The following is a 7,247-nucleotide window of genomic DNA, read 5'->3' on the forward strand; positions in this document are numbered from 1 at the left end:
TCCCAAGCCTGCAAAGCAGCTGACTAACCCCTTAGCTTTGTTTGCCCCTTCGTTGCATCCAGCTCTTTCATATTCACAGATTGGCAGGTTACCAGCAACTTTGAATGCAATCATTTTAGACAGCTTGAAGCTCCTTCAAAACAACACACAGGTAAGCTTACAGCAGACACCTCGATCCTATTCAGCACACAGCCTCCAAAGGATGGAGGAGGGAAATTCCTTCCACAGCTCCCAAACTTCAGAAGAGTACAAGTTGCTGAAGAATATTTAACCACAGTGGAAATCACACGTGCACAAGAATTAAAACTTGAGAGTGCATCTCCCCCACTGCCTCCTGCCTCCTTACAGCCTCTTAATATCCAAGGGACTGTAAGAGTCCTTGAGTTCCTATCCCTCCTGCTTTAGGGTGCTTTAGGGGCAGCCCTCAGCCCAGCACTCCAGGCCTCCCCAGAATTTCCAATGCTTTCACTCACACATCAAGATTCCTCTGCTTTCTGGCAATACCTGAATCTGGGCACGAGACTAAAAGCAGCAGTTTGGAATAAATTCACCTTTGAAACCAGCAGCAGGGAGCCAAGTTTGTTGGAAATGTTCACAAACGTGAGCACGTCACCATTACATCCATCATGGATTTAACCTGAATATTGAAGCAATACAATGGAGAAGACTTCACTTTACAGCCTGAAGCATTTAAACAGCCCAACCACTATCACAAACTACCTGGCCTCTGAAGTTCTGTTTTGGACATCAGAAGCAAATCACTGGGTTACGTCCTTTTCTTTATTTCTTCCCATTTTTGAAGTGAAAGAACGACACAGAGCAGAGATCTTCAGCATCTCACAGTATGGGGCAGAAGCTTTTTCAAAGAACAACCTCCAGCTTTAAAAGCTGACACTTGCAGGGAAAAAAAAAAAACACAAAACAAAAGCCAAAATCACCAATGCCGTATTAAAAGCTTGTCTGAACTTCTGTTCAAGGCAGAATAAAAACCTTAAAGAATGCAAGAATGTTGTGAACTTGAACTCTAGTAACAATCCCCCACCGAAACCCAAACTATTCTTAGCAGCCTGCAAGCAGTTTCACATCACAGCAGGGTCACTGCAGTGCCGTCCTACATAATAAATACGCATGGAACTACCAGAAATGAGGATCCCTGATCTAAACAGCAAGCGAGGTTGTTTCAGGTAAATTACAGCATCTGACCCTCCCACCTACTTTCTGCTTTTATAATCACCTCTTCCAGTTAGCAAACAAGCAGGGTTTTCCATGTGATGGTGTGGAAAAAAAAAAAATCACTACAGAGCAAAGACACAGACAATGAAAGGTGAACTATTGTGTTTATAAAATAAATGGCATTCAATAATCACTTATGGTATGAATACAGCCTAGCTGATTTCTCAGCAGCATTCCTTTAGATAAGAAGAAAGTTTGGTTATTATGGCTTTGGTGTCAGTTATTGGACTTGGGTGGTAAAAGAAAGGTACATAGGCACACACTGACAGAGGTGAGACAGCTTCTCCTTACCTTACAGCATCACTCCTTAACATAGGCCACAAATGGGACAGACTGAATGTACCCAAACTCCCAAATCAACATAGATTCTTACCAGCGTTGCACCTGATCATTTAAAAAGAAAAGTAACTACTGAAGAATTCAGTTATGTGTTTTGAAAGACTGCTACAAGCTCGTGCTACATTGGAGAAGCATCAGCAGAATTCTTAGTGGCACGTGTATAGCATTACCTACATAACAAAGTGGGGTTTCTGTGGGTTTTTTTCCAAACGTATCTATCATCATTCACACGGCCCTCATGAAAATTTATTTTGCTTGTAAATCCCTTGGGAAAGAACTTGTCTTATCTGTACTTGAACAGCCCAGGGCACAACAAAGTTCCACTCTCCTTTGCTTTAAATACAAGAGTAGCACGAGTATTGAAGACACAAGACTGAACGTGTTCACAGAATGCCCTTTGTATCCACTTCTCACTCAGTTCCCTCTTGCAGTTCAGAATAAACACTTCAGCTGTCACTCTATTAGCAGCTTTACCTCCCTATGAAATGAAGATGGGGCCAAGTTTGCCTGCATCGTGAGTTCACAGTAAGCAGCAACCAGATGGACAGCACATCACCATATGCTCCCCCTTGCCAAAAGGTCAAGAAGAAGCAAATACGAGACAGAAAAAAAAAAAAAAGAAAGGAGAGTGTGGAAACAAATACCTCTATAGCATACCCATTAATTCACGCACACACTTTTTCCTCCCGAAAGCACATTCTTCTATTATTTGCATCGTGGGATCAGAACTGCAAGAAGTGAGGACAATGAGTGGGGCAGCTGCAGACAGCATCAGCTCCAGCACAGCCCTTGCTAAGCAGGTAATGTGCCTGCACTGTATGCAGCAGTGCTGTGTTCCTACCAAGAGCCCTCACACAAGCACGGGGAAAAGAACCTGCCTCACATGGCCCTAAGCGATAGGGAAGGGAACAAAGCCAGCACTGTATGTAGGGTCAACCCCAGAGAAGCAGAGGCTTTTCCCAATGCACTGCCAAGAGGTTCAGCTGTGCCCACTCCACAGCCTCCTCCACATTTCTTTTTGCCCAGAGATAATGTGTCAAAAGCTTTTAAGCAAACCTTGGATGCTACTTAAGTGCTGCATTGCTCCTCAGTCAAAGGAAACCAGCCAGCCACATCGTGTCTCCGAGGAGTACCTGCCCTTTGAACTGGTCCCAAAAATAACAGCCTCCAAAGCTAACAACGTCTATTGAATTACATTACTGCTCCCTGCTCAGGATTGACTTCTTAAAAATCAAAGAAAACAGAGCGCTCATATTGCTAGAAGTGGCGGCTGGTAAGAGAAAAATAAAGTAATAAATACATGCAAGGAAAATCTTCCAAGTTGCCTTTAAGACCTTTGTATGAGTTAGCAAACAAACTGTGCCCCATATCTCACTTTCCTCTTCAAACGCTGGTTTCAAAGCTAATTTTATCATTCCTGATAAAAAGTGACAATTTATTAGACACGAGCTGTAAAACCCAGGCAGCTCTTACACACCAGAAGCCACGGGCTGTGCACTGCTGAGACATCACACACCTCACGCTCACATCCAGGCTGTTTGGTAACACTCATTTACACACACAGGAGCCCTGCAGTTCACAATCAGGCAGCCTGTTTGAAATTCATATCACCACCTCCACGGTGATGCATTTTCTATGAGAAATCTGATAGGGGTGTACAGAAGTACTAAAACAAGTCAGCAGCGCAAGTCACACTCACTTTAATAAAATCTGAGTTTTGCTATTTTGCTATATAAATTCTCATCATCTTAGTGGCAAAAGGTGGTAGGTACACTTTACTAACAGTCACATAACACTGTTAAGTCACTGTAAGCACGAGAGCCGCAGCTTTTTGACAAGCTCTGACACTTCCCTGGTTTGCAGGCAGCCTTTGAAGTTCCCTGAACAGCACAGACGCTGTCTCATGGCAATCCATTCAAGCAAAACTGAACTGTTTTCCTATGGCTGCTTGCTTTTCTTAATTATTTGGCAGCCCCTCAAAGTACCCACTGGACATGGAACCCATGGAAACCCCATGCTTTGGGCAGAGCAGGAGCAAAAGGGGCCATGAAACATTGCAGGGCTGCTGAAGCAGACACACAAAGCAGCAGAGGGATGGGGAAACAGGTTGGACAGAGCACCAACCTCACCCACAAAATAGCACCGCCTTACCCAAGGAGGCAACTGCATGAGTTACAGTCAATGCTGAGGACTTGAATCCCACTTGTGGTTCACCTTAACATCTGTACAATATCCTTTTAAGAACACAAACAATACGAAGAGGTTCCATGTCAGAAACTAATTTGCAAAGCAGTTATTTTGGTTTAGAGTTCAACTCTGGAAAATTAGGAAGCATCATATTTAGAACAGCATATGACTTAAAAAGATGATTAATGCAAATGGAGGTTAACAGTTACGTTTGCATACTAATTTTCCTGCAAATCATTGGCTCATTCAGTGCACAGAATGGCTCACACAGGCAGAACTAAGCTTCTGCAACCCTCAGCCAGACATTTGCTGACAGACAGGCCTTAGGTTTAGCAATCCAAGTACCTGAATGTTTTGAAGTGTAGTTTTAATTCATGCTTAAAATACAGTTTTGAATAAAAAACTAAGCTAATGCATGTTATCCTGCTTAGATAAGTACCATTCAAACTCCCTTCTTGCTTTGGGTTCACAAGAGCCTGCCTTCCATCACTCACACAGCACCAGTGACTCGGACAGAATCACCCATATGTAATTAAACCCTAACACACAGGGCTTGCCTTGCCAAATCCCACCTGCAGGCAATAGGTGGACTAAAGGAAACCTCCCACTGTCCCACTCTGCCTTAGCCCCCACTGAAGACTTTGCTGGGGGAAAAAAAGGCTTTAAGCTCACCACTGGGAGCCTCTGGAGCCAAACAAAGTCACAGGACAAGTTATTCCATATGGTGATGAACTGAGGTTTATTGTACTCCACTTGAAGCTGGAAGTTCACCAAGCATGATGATGTCCACCCCACTACACAACAATGAAACCCGCTCTGTTTTCCAACCCTACAGAGCACAGGCTCACTCCTCACGTTATTACACCTACCAGGATTACTGTCACCAATCTAAGTGTGCAAAATCCAGATAGGACCTGCAGGGACAGAAGGGAGGGAGGCCACAACTTCGTTCTCCATGCATGAGCCAGCAACAAAGGCTCTGCAAATAGCACTGCGTTGCCACTTTGACAGTAATACGAGGCAAAAAGGACTCCAGCTCACTCTCTTACAGCAACAGTGGTTCTGCAGTGTTCATAAGGATGAAGTATTGTCCGTTAAGGAACACAGTGTCCAGCAGATGAGTTGAGTACTATACAGACAGAACACATCATTTGTTGCATGTATAGAGAGTGCACGCAGATTGGTGTTATACTAGGTAACATGATTTAGTTCATTACTGTTCTATTGACAGGTAACACAATAATCTAAATGAATACTGATAATAAATTAGAGGTAAACTTCAGTCTTACCAGGGTCTCATAGGGCAATCCATTTTCTCCCAGTCTGGAGGAAATCACATTAATTACAGTGAAACCACATTCCTGACCATGCTTGAAATCTCACTTCCAGCACAGAGCAATAGAAGCAGCAACCTGTGATGCAATACTGCTGCAGAGTCAGCAGCTGCAGCGTGCAGCCTGCCGGAGATGGAGCTGTCAGCAGGCTGCTGGCCAGCCCGGCTGTGGAGCCCCTGCTGGACCCAACCTAGGGCAGTGCACAGCAGCACCTGGAGCAACCAGAGACAAGGCAAAAAGCTGCTCGTGCCTGCCACAGAGAACCTTCAGAACTCACACCCGACTGACCTTTGAGAACACAGCGATGGGGACAACAGTTACACTGTGCGCTGTGTTCTGCATTTGCAGTCAGCCATGGTCTGGAAGCACTTCAGCTGAGCAGCAGCTTTTGTTGGCACTTGCACTGCAAGCTTACATAGCTCATGTCTTGATTTCTTACTGACCTTCTCATGGCACAGTTGGAATCAAGGTCTTCCTCTCACCCACTGTCCCCAGTCTGCACTCAGAACTGACAGTGCTCTCCCCTGTGAGCCATTCTCATTGCCTGCTCTTGTGCACAGCGTGCTCACAGCACGCTGACAGCACCCAACTTTTCCCTTAACTCAAACCTCTTCCCAGCCTTCCAAGAAAGAACACACCTTACGCACAACAGGGGACAGCGACTTCACACCCAGATCAGGACAGGGCTGCAGGAACCCTGCTTTGTTCCAAAGCACACAGGAACTAGCGTGCACACACATTGCTTCAGGAACACGGGCTCCCCGCTTGCAGTGCCTCTTTGCTGACAGCATTCCCTGAGCAGCGCTTGGGAAGCACAGCACGTTGGGAGCAGCACGCATATGCTTCTCATCCAGCACCCTCCACGAGTGAGAGGCACTCCTTGCTTTCTCTCCTCACAGCACAGACCTCATTCACAGGATCAAGTCACAGTCGTTTCCCCCACGAGGCAACAGCTGCACAGCGTTAACCACAAAGCCTCGTTGCACAGCCACGTGCAGCCCAACACCTGTGGTGCTCCTGACCACCACCAGCCCGCTTACAAACATCCCGCCTGCAGGAGCCACCAGAGAACCGCTGGCCATCAGCACCCCACAGGAGCCCGGCTGAGGCAGTAAGGCTTTATAACACACCAAAGATGCGCGGGTCACTCACCTCGCTCTGGGCAGATCCCAGCCTGCGGGCACCACACCACCAGGCAGCGGCTGCTGAGCAGAGCCCGCAGCACAGCAGGTTCCCACACCGGGGCCGCGAGGCTGCCCGCAGCTCTGCTGATTACCTGTAGTGCAGGCAGCTGTGCGCGCGCCGAGCTGCTGCCCCTGCCGCTCCTTCTGTAAGCGATCGCTTACGGCTGTTACGGTGGTTTCAGACACAACTCGTCGGTCAGCCTGCTGCAAGCACCAACCGAGAAACCCCACAGGGGACCCCTAACGAGCCCTCGTCCTGAACCCGGCGCACGGCAAACTCGAAGCCCACGCACTCGCCGTTCGCACACAACCTTTCCGTGCCGCGCTGTAGCAGGGCTCCCCGCAACTCTCACAGCAGAAGCGGCCTACGGAGCCGAGAACGTGTCACAGCGCAGCGCGGAGCTCGCCCTGCCCCGCACGACGGCGCCGCTGCGCGAACAGCGGAGCGCCTTCAGCCGTCCGGGGCCCCGCGCGGCCCGAGCGGCACAACGGAACGCGGCGGCCCGGCCGCCCGCCCCGGGACGGCGCCGCTCATCCCGCCGCGGGAAGTTGGCGTGGGGCGGCGCCGCCTCCAAACTTTCCCCGCCGCGGAGATGCTCCTGGCGCGCCGTCCGCCCGCGCGGCCCCTCCGCACAGAGCCGGCCCGCCCCTCAGGACCCACGGCGGCGGCGGCGGCCCCGCTGCGCCCAGCGTCGCGCACGGCCGCGTCGGAGCACGGCACGGCACGGCACGGCACAGCACGGCACGTACCTGCTGCTGCTGCTGCTGCTGCTGCCCCCCGCACCGCGTAGCTCCGCTCCGGCGGGGGCTCGGCGCGCGCCTCGCGCGTGAGCGGCACCGCGAGGGGAGAGCGGAGGGGAACGCCGCGCGCGCGCTCAGCCGCCCTTCCTCCCGGGTCGCCTTGGAAACGGCGCGCGGCGCGAAGAGGGGGAGGAGGAGGAGGCGGTTTAAAGGGGGCGCGCGCGCGTGT

At 49.6% G+C, this 7,247-nt stretch overlaps 1 protein-coding gene across 2 annotated transcripts in view; it reads right to left on the bottom strand.

The window, feature by feature from the left end:
• The window catches only part of TMEM266 (transmembrane protein 266), a 79,451-nt gene that overhangs the window by 71,501 nt on the left and 703 nt on the right, over positions 1–7,247 (bottom strand). The window contains exon 1 of one of the 2 annotated variants that reach the window (XM_090148680.1): positions 7,028–7,186. The exons of the other annotated variant lie outside the window; for it this stretch is intronic. The gene's annotated coding sequence lies outside the window, so the exon portion shown is untranslated. Of the gene's footprint in view, positions 1–7,027; positions 7,187–7,247 lie in introns of those variants that run through there. 2 annotated transcript variants of the gene reach the window in all.

The sequence above is a fragment of the Phasianus colchicus genome, chromosome 12 (genome assembly GCF_987193195.1).
Source record: "Phasianus colchicus chromosome 12, bPhaCol1.hap1.1, whole genome shotgun sequence".
NCBI lineage: Eukaryota > Metazoa > Chordata > Aves > Galliformes > Phasianidae > Phasianus > Phasianus colchicus.